Source organism: Agelaius phoeniceus, chromosome 6 (genome assembly GCF_051311805.1).
Source record: "Agelaius phoeniceus isolate bAgePho1 chromosome 6, bAgePho1.hap1, whole genome shotgun sequence".
Taxonomy (NCBI): domain Eukaryota; kingdom Metazoa; phylum Chordata; class Aves; order Passeriformes; family Icteridae; genus Agelaius; species Agelaius phoeniceus.
Window position 1 is genome coordinate 51,842,612 of NC_135270.1, and position 10,435 is coordinate 51,853,046.

Sequence of the window (10,435 nt, forward strand, 5' to 3'; positions counted from 1 at the left end):
TTTAGGTGCAAATAAAGAAGGTGTGGAGGTCTGAAAAAGATGGGTACAGAGCAGCCAGGAGGGTTGGGACCCTGTGGCAGCAGAACACTGAAGTGTGAGTGGAGAGTACCCAAGAGGCACATGGGTGGCACATGGCCTTTAAATTATCTCTTCTCCTTAGCAAAGGGATGTGCTGTTTAGAGCCTGTAGCTGACCACCACCAGCCAGAAAGCAAAGTTGCTAAATGGGCAGAGGCAGTGGAAAAAAATATTGCACAACTGTAATGTCTCACTAATTCCATTCACTGGAATAATTTTTAATAATTATCTGTAATTAGTCCATCAGTGAAAAAAGAATCTTAGTGCCCCAGCAAAGGAAGCCAAAGAATTGCTTTCAGTCCCAAGGACTTCACCATCCAGACTGTGCTGTGTTTTAGAGCTCTGGCTTATGAGCTGTCTCTAAAGTCCATTTGAATGATACACCCTGACTGCATTATCCATGATCTTTTCCTTTTTTACTGGGTTATTTTAAAGCTTTTAACATGGAAGCTTGGATGACAAAGTATCCTGGCTAAAATCCTGGTCCAAATGAAGTCAAGGACTGGGCTGCCATTGTGATCTGCAGAAAACAGGTCTGATTTCTCGCATCTGTATTTGTATTAGAATTTTGATTCTCGTTTAGTATCAAAATAATGGAATTATACCTGTATTAAACAAGATGTTGGCAGTCCTTCAAGTGAGTATACAGGAGACAGAAAATAATTTCCCCTCTAAATGCCAGCAAACAAATTTTCATAAACATGCTTCATAAAGGAACTCAGTCTAGTTTCAGCAAATCATGGACCCTTCCTTAATGAACCATATGACACAATTAAATCTTATCATGTAGCAGACAAGGTCAGTTCCAAAATTTAACTTGATAATACTAAGTACATGCAATTAATTCATACAAACAGAATTCTTAGAAATTCAGCATTCTTGGTCTGATTTGCCAGTTAACTTTACATCTTTACAAAGTTATGTCGAATCCAACATCCCAGAATAATGCAAATGATAAGAATGGCTTAATTTGCGAGTTATTAGAAAAGTAACTTCACTTGATCTTTGCAGCAAAGTTCTTGCCCACTGCTTCTGCAGCAGAAGGTTGCTCCTTCTGATGCCTAATGTAATATTTTACTTTAAGGTGTTATCAGTCAATTATTTGACCTGGGCAATTCCAGCCCCACCAAATAAAGTGAAAAGACAGGCTTGAAAGCAAGGTTTGCATCTCAGAGCTCAGTAGGAGTTTTGCAATAAATGTGATGGGTTGGCACTTAAAGGAAAGACAGTGTAAGAATACATTGTGTTTACACTGCAAAATTATCCTGATATAAAAATCATTATTTCAAGCATTTTTATAGTCTATATATATATATTTCATTTATTATTCTATTCTATTCTATTCTATTCTATTCTATTCTATTCCATTCCATTCTATTCCATTCCATTCCATTCCATTTCTCTCTGTTCCAAGCTTTTTTAATCTTTTCAGTGATGTATGGATTCCTGTACCTTGCTGAAATCCAGGACATGACCGATTTGTGACAAGGTGGCACTGGATTGGGTGCATTTTATGCCAAAGTCCTGGTCCTGGAGATTTCTGGTCAGCAATTACAAATGTCATAGAAAAATCACAGAACTGCTGAGTGCATCAAAACTGTGTATGTTGTATGGTTTAAATTCAATCCATGGGGCTGTGAATTCTTTGAAATGGCCCCAGGTGATGTGAAAGCTCAACCCTGACGAGGTGGCAGAGCTCGTGTGACCCAGTTTCAAAGGCTGGGTGCTGCCACAGGCTGGGAGGAGACTGGCACAGCCTCCTTTTGCCCAAGCCCAGAAGAATTCCCTTTGCATGGGAGGAGTTGCTTGCATGCATAGGAGAGCTCAGATGCATAATCCAGAAGGATGTGGAATTAATAGAGGGAAATAGGATGTCAGGGATGGATGGAGCATGCGTTCGTGCGCGCGTGCCCTGCGCAGGAGGGAGAGGGCTGGCTGCTCCTGCAATTTTGAAGCATTTCTCTAATAGCAACAGACAGATAGCCCAAGCATATATTACTGCTCCTCTGCTTTGTTGCTCATTGCCCAGACAATCTGGTGATAAGCATGGAAAAATGCCCAGGGAGAGAAAGGCAGGAAAAACCTCAGTGTCCTTTCCTACGTTCAGATCTCTTCTGCAATATTAGCCAAAGCAGACAGATGCCCAGACATCATCCTGTATCAGCCCACCCAGAGATCTCAAAGGAAAAAAACCAGGAGTAATTGTGAGGCACGAGGATGTTTTGTTTTGCATGGAGTGTATCTCCATTAGGATGGTAACCAATTTTAAGTCTGGAAGAATTTTGCACTCACTAAGCTGATTTTACAAGCAAAGAGAAGTGCTTGTCAGCAAAGGTTAATGTAGCTGTCACTGCAGGAGAGCCCTGTGGGTAGAAAGTCTCATCTGGCTCTTTTTTAGAGGGCAAGAGTCATCACTGTGAAGGAGGAATTTTTCCATTTCTAGGAACCTTTCACATCATTGTAGTGATCTCCTGCATCAGTTACCACCTCTCTACAGTTTCTCTGTTTTTATGATTATCAATATTTGTGCCTATTATATGTATTTTAAAGTCTTATAAGATGTTCTTGTCCAAAATGTATAAGTCTTTATTTGAGAAGATGAAAAGAGAACTTCTGTGTGTTTTTATGGCTCACATTGGTACAATACTAGGGTACTGTGAAGTATAAAAGATTTGTCTCCCCTTTTTATTGATGAAAACAGGGGAAAATAAGAGATTAAGCACTGAAATTAGGCTACATACTCTAACCTCCTGCCTTGGGTATCCTGAATACCTTTAATTCATGGTGGTCTCAGCATAAGGGAATTGAATCCAAGTCTTCAGCATGGCTACCTGCTTACTGCTGGGTGGGCTCAACCCTCCTTAAAGCATCAAAGGTGAGATCTGTACAGTTATGGGCTAAATACTCCTAATTCATGTACTGTAGTTGCAACAGAGAGATATTTGGCCACATCAGGCTGGCCTGACCATGGAAGGTCTCACACTGGAGGCATCCAGACCCTGTGGTCAGCTTCCATTTACACCTTCAGGATGTCACTGGCACAGCCAGGGGACACACAGGCTCCATGTAACAGCAAAAAGCCAAGAATGATCCTGGGACTCCCAAAGAGCAGATGGCTTTATTTCCCCCTGGTCACCAGGAGATGGAGTCATGCCACATGAAGCATCAGTGCATGCAATGCTTTGCCTCACAGAGAGGACCTTTAGTTGAGATATTCAGGAAATTTTCTCTTGGAGCTTACAAATAAGGCAGCTGGCAATGCTAAGTGCTTGGATGCAGAGGCATGGAGGGGAAGAAGGCTAAGTGTGGGCATTCCCTTGTGAGGACAGTGCTGGGAACAAGCCAGTTTCCCAAGGTGATAGAGGCTAATAAAGATGCCATTGGATACAGCTCACATGGCAGCTATTTGTGTGGTAACAGCCCTCAGGTGTTACTGAACTAGATTTGAAACAAAGACTCAGACGTGGAAACCTGGATTTGGATCCACCATACAGATGTCACACAAAGAATAGAGAAAAGTACTAATCCTTAACCCAGATCCACCCATTGTCTCTGCCACATCAGAATACTGGAAATATCCATATGGTAGCAGGCTATGCACTGGACACCACAATTTAAGTGAGAATCTGTTGACAGCAGAGTTTGTACCCTGGCAGAACTTCATGGTGAGAGCTCAGAGCACCTGCAAGATTTGCATTATCCCAAGAGCTCAGCTGTCTCCTCCAGTGGATCCAGAAGCAATCCATCCAGGAGCACCTCAGTGCCTTCCTTGGGCTTTGAGTGACCCTGAAAGACACCTTCTCTGCTCCTCAATCCACAGCATTTGGGAGCAGTAAAGAGCTCAGAGGCCCTGAGAAGCTGCTCTCAGTCAAGGGATAAATGGTGGTTATTTCATGGGACACTGCCTGGGTTGCATAAAAGAGAGTTAGCATTTAGAAATAGCAAGGGATCCTCCTTAGCTGAGGAATAGCCAAAGCACCAGGAGCAGGGATGATTTTTTCACTGCTGATGCTTGCTCAGAGGGGATTTCCTTCTGCTCCTGACCCAGATGTTGATACAGTGAACAGGGCTCTGCTCAATCTAGCTTGGGTTACTGCAGGATGCCCCAAGGGCATCCAGAAATAGCAATGCTGTGTGATCTCCAGTGACCTCCCAGTTATCTCTGTGTGACAATCAGGCTGTTAATTTTGACATATATTAGCTGTAGTTAGTTCAAGACCTCCTTATCTGACCTCTCCCTTGCTGGACCGCTGGGGCTGTGGGAGGTGATCAGACCATAATTTCCCAGATATGACCTGTTCAGGGCTTGTGACAGGTCACTGACAGGGAAAGCCCCTTTGCTCCTGAGCTGTGCTCCTTCCTGCCTGCAACAGCCAAAGCTGACAACTCCTGACACCCCAGTCCCCACTGAAAATGCTGCAGCCAATGCTGAGGCCAGGGAAGAGCCAAGAGCAGAAACTCTTTTAAACCCATGTACTCCTACAGCAACAGATACTATTGCTCATGAATTAAACATCAAACAAATACAGCTCTAATTTGCAGTTATTTCCAGCAGATCTTAGAAAACTCTACAAAAATAAAAATTCTGCACAAAACCTAGAATTTGTGCCTGTTGATGTGGTTGTGCCTTTTTGGCTTTCACAGCTATGTTTCTGCAAAGCTTTTAAAGTGCCAGATCTGCTTTTGAGCATTTTGAACTATGTCAGGTTGACTCATAAATCATAACTGATATACAGACTGTGAGACATTTTGCTTATGGCAAAATAACTCTAAGTGTCTGAAAATGCCATTCTTTCAAAACTTAGGAATTAATTCCATTATTTAGGTCAATAGGACTTTAGAGCTGGAATTGCAAAAGTCTAGAGGCACATACAGACAGTGGAAATGCCAAGGGTGTTGAAGTACACCAGACACTGAGCCTGTGTGGACAGCAGTGGCAGGCAGGCACCTAACCCACTTGGATTTGTAAGAGGCCATCATGAACTTCCTCCAGAATTAGGCTGTGAGAGAATTTAGTAGTCTGCAGTACTGTTGCTCCATTACAGCCTTTTCTGTGGGGCAGAGCAGCAAGAGGAAGGGAAGCAAACAGAATCTCCCTCAAGTTTCCAGGTACTGCCCCTAGAGCAGGTTTTAGTTGCAATGTTCCCAGACCACTGCAGCATTTGCTGTTACCAAGAGAGGTGCTTGAAGATATCCCACAGTGGCAGATGCCCCACAGCAGTTTGGGGACAAAGTCTGGGGACAAAGCCTCCTCAGCTTTGGGGAGGGAAATGACCACGTGTTTCTTCTCAACCTTGCCCATAGAATGTGAAAGGAAAAGCACCGTGTCAGTATGGAGGAGAATGGTTGTCTTGGCCCTTAAATGCAATGCTACTGTAAAGAAACTGAAAATTTGCATATTCCCTCATCAGATAAAGTAATTCTTTGAGTATTTCTTGAAGACACTGGATTTGATTGCAAACCAGTGGCAGTGTGGTTACCAGATGTCTGCTGGTACTGGGGCAGATATGCAAGGGATGTAACTACCCGAGATTGATGATTGATTCAGGATTCTCCAGGTGTTCTAAAGTATGCCTGGTCTACACAGCCATGATCCCTGTTCCTCCAGAAAAGAGCCAAAGAGCCCACTAGAATATCCACATGGACTTTTGCAATCTTTTCTTTTTCTTTTTTTTTTTTTTTTTTGCTTTCCTATTTTGTCCTTCCTGAAAATTTGTTTGGCCTCTAGGTATGTTTTCTATGAAATGCATATCTGAGGGCTTGGTTGAGCTGTCAGTGTTATACACCTCATTTCTCAGAAAGATTTCAGAAATACTAAATTTGTAATATGTCTGGGTTTAGACCAGCATCCATTCTTTGCTGCATAACCTGATTACTTTAGGGAAGAATCTTTCAAGTTTCAGCTGGCTTTTATTGGCTATGACTTGTATTTTCAACCATTAGAAAATATCTGAACAACCTGTTTATTAGCTTTTTGTCCTTCAACAGGGGTGGTGTAATAGCAGCATTGGCTGCTGCTAGCTTTCTTCCAACAAAGTAACATTTTTGTGGTTCTTAATCAAAAAAACCTTATTCTCTCCAAACTAGAGATAGAACTGAATGATCCTGGGACAAATGCCTGGATCCAAATGGAATTTTTTCCTTTGGAGTATGAGCTCAAGCTATGATTAATCACCTTTTCTTTCAGTGGAATATACTAGCTTCTGTAAGTGAGCTTTTTCACCTCACAGAGGGAAATGAAAAAGCGGGGTATTTTATTATGCCTTGGATCACTGATGAGGAAAGGCTCATTTGTACAATTCACTGAGCAAGTCTTTTGGTCTATTTCTTGTTACAGACAAATTATATGGTTATATGTTAAGTTACAACACAAAATATTCAGATGTTACATAAAACCAATACAATGCTTTCTGAAAAGAAATATACATTTTAATGTCTTTATTTCTCTTGTGACCAAAATAAAAAGATCCATGTACTATAAAACAGAGAGAAGCCATTCAAGGGTTGTTACTTATTGTTCTATTGCTGTTACCGCAGGGAAAATAGTAGTAATTTTAAAAAATCATTTCTGCATGATCTGCTTTTGTGTGAACTGATAAGAAAATATGTTCTTTCTGCACATGCAACACATAAGGAATGTTTACTGCCCATATGGTCTCTTGAGGACTCTGACATTAGAATTTCTATGGTAGCAAGTTGAGAGCAAAAAAAGCAATTATCTGAATGCTGTGAATGCTGTAAAACTGTGGTGTTTTCATCCTGCCTGTGCATAAAATGAGCATAAGAAGGACAGGAAAAGCATTTAGCAATGTGCCACCTGTATGGGAATCCTGGATATTATACACCATGGTTGAGCTCTGCTGATTTACATCCTCTGCAGGGTTGCCTCACTGCTTTGTGCAAAAACCTGCCATGACACAGAGCCCAGAAATGTGCGCCAAAGGCTACTGCTGGAGGTGCTTCATCACAGCACGATGAAAGGATGTGATGGACTAACATTGTTCCATTAGAATGAGAAATTAGGTCTTTGATGCTGCAGCAGTTCGTTTCATTCCACATCTGAGTCATCCCAGCATGCCAGGACGCAGTGGGAATTCTGCTTCTGGACCCTCTGCCAGTGTTCCTGATCCAGCACTCGGTGCTGCCTGCACTGGGCTGGCTCCCCAGCTTTCCTGCAGTAAACATTTCCCCAATATCAAAATGTATTGGTAGGCCTGCCACTGCCAGTGTGACTTCAGCTACTTGTGTTCCCTGGAAAATCACCTTGAATAGAAGATGCCCATTTGCTTTTGACTGTTCTGTAAAACTATTCTTTCATCTTTCCTCAGGCTTAATACATTGTTTCAATTGTTTGTGTAGAATAGTAAGAGCTGTGTGAATGAGCAGCCTCCATGCCAGTGGATCACAGACTGCCTAGCATGGGTTCTGTTCTGTCCAGGTTTTAGCTCACCTGCATTGTGGGTTTGTATGTACAGGCACACACACATTTTCCTTTATTTTATTCTCATAATAACAATCTGTCCTCAGTATCTCCATCAGTCAGGAAAATAAAACACTGAGAAGACAAATGAGGAGCAGAAGGGTTTTGTGATCAGATGAGCATTGAGAAAGCAAAGCCTAATTTCCTTTGAGAAGAGCCATAACCCTGTGTTTAATTCCTGACTGTTAAGTTTTTAGGGATGGTGTTCACAGCTGGGTTGGGTATGAGCAGTGTGTCCTTTGGCTATTAAAGCTCAGAGCATTAAGCTCCCCTTAAGGATGGACTTCCAGACATGGGGTCTGATATTGGCAATTTTATCAAACGCAATTTGTTTACATTTTTAATCAATGTGCCCCTATTCACTTATTCATGCCCACAGTCCCATGAACACTACCAAATTCTAATGCATGCAGGAAGAGAAAAAATCTGGATGTTGCACATTCAAGGAGCTCGGTCTGAGATACATAAGGGAGTTTTTTTGAGCTGCAGGGTACCTACAACTATCAGTTGCTTCAATGGTCACTAAAGATTTCAGGTTTCATACATCAAAACGAACAACATTTTTTAAATATAGTTTTTTTTGTGCCTTAATGTTGTGTTGTTTGTAAGCAAATACTGCATTTTCACACTTGGTTTTTCCAATTTCATCCATCAATAAAAATTCTAATTTTGAGAATTAATTAAAGTCAAAAACTTCAATGTAAAGTCAAAAAATCCAATATCTTAACAAAAAATATCAATTAAAAAGCCACCAAAAATAAAATAAAAAAGGACTTGTTTCCAATAGCTGATATACAGCACAAAATATTTAATTGATTGATTTAGGCCATCAGGCACAAGAATGAGTATTCAAATTAACCAAATTAAAAATGAGTCATTTTAATACAAAACTTTCTGAGTACAAAATACTCAACCTACCATATGATCTTGGAGAATACTGCTTAAATCAAACTTCATCCCCATTCTGTGACTGCTGCACAGATGCATGTTATTGCCCCTGGGTAGGAGCAAGGGCAACCTCAAATTTAGCATGTCAGGTCAAGGGTAACAGTTCCCCTTCTGAGCTTAGTCTCTAGCAATGGCTCAGCAGAGAACTCATAAAAAAAGAAAAAAAAGGTGATTAAAATATAAATAAACAACACCTTGAGAGACTGCCATGGGGTGGATGAGCGTTCACTGCCCTCATTCCACGAATGGGAGAATCCAGGCAGAAGCACAGTATCTTGGGAATAGTAAGTCAAGTCTCCAGGCAGAGCTGTGTGCTCTATGCACCACACCACAGAGCCCTCAAATGCAGCCCAGGAGCTCCTACCTGTGGCCTGGGAAGCCTCAAAACCCAGCTGACAACAAGCTTTAAATTAAGCCATCTTTAATTGAATGATCTCATTAATAAGCCAAAGCAGCTCCAGTCTCTGCTTCAGCAGAGCCTTGCCTGTGAATTGCTGAGCAGGCCCCAGCCTGAGGGGCAACCAAATAATTGCCCTGCCTGAAAGAGCAAAACAATGGTAGCTCTGGCATGGGAGGTGTATTGTAAATGCTCACAGGGGACTTCCAGAAGGTATTTTATGCTGTTTCACAGTGATGAGCAGACCTAGTCTGTAGTTCTTGTTCTACAACTCACTGCTAAATATGCACAGCATTTAATTTTCCTTTCATTTCTGAAACGTTTCACGGATGCCAAACTAATCAAGAAGTCCAATAGGAAATCAAGAGGCTATAGGATAAATCTCATTATCCAGAATATGTTTGGCTACTGCACTCCATTCTTTATATATTAAGCATTGTTTCAGTGTTAATTAACAGTGTCTAATAATCATTATAAACACTGAAACAACAGCCAGTGTTAACCACAGGAATAAAAGATTAGCTGGGATGAAGAGGGAGATGTCTTTACATCAGGTTTTTTATGCAATATGGAGTTGCATAACTGCATACTCATGTTTTGCATGGCTCTCAAACTTTTCAGGGGCAGTAACTTGATCACGTGCTTTCCAAAGTCCTTGCAAACGTTGTCTGTGAAAAAAGTGGTTTTAAGTGACCAAAAATAAAAGGGCAGAGAATTCTCAGCTGAGATCATTGGGTATTCTGGTTGCCTTCACATTTGGAGAGTTTTGAGTGACCTTAACAGCAGTTATATAAGCATAGGGAGAGAAAATAAACTTGTATTAAATGTGTAATACATATGGTCTCCTGACAGGATGCTCCAAGCCATGCAGTGATTTTATAGTCCTTGTGCACTGTACAGTGGTTCTTTGGTCTCAAAGTAGGAGTCAGAAATAGTATATCAGCATGAATTCCATTCTTTGTCTTTGAGGGGCAGTCAGTGAGTTAGCATTAAAATACACAATACACTTTGGCTAGCTGTGTTTAACAGCAAAAAAAAAGCCATCTGCCTGGGACTAGATCTTAAGATCTTACTAGCTGATAGCACCACATATGATATGGCTATATACGATGTGCATGTGGAGTAACTATCTTCCTGAGGTGTGCCATGAGGAGCTTTAGGGTAAGGAGAGTGTCCTCAGCAGTTTTCCTCGGGCAAGGGAGCATCATTCTGAGTGCTTCACAGAGCCAAGTATGTCACCTGGGTTGCTTAGGGCCACACGGTGTAAAGACTACAGCAGACTGCTTTCCAACCTCCAAGCTAAATCTAATCGGTCTCTGCCCAGGATGAGATTGACAAGGGATGCAGAAGCACTAGTTGTACTGAACTTGGGTTTTCTTGTTATTAAACATCTTGTTATTAAACAAGTCCATCACCCGCATAAACTCCGAGTGCTATTATTCTGTCGTGCCTGGATCACACAAAAGTCTCAGCGGCAGAGCCGAGTCCAGCAGACATCCCTCGAGGAGTCCGTCTAAAGAATCGGTTCCCAGT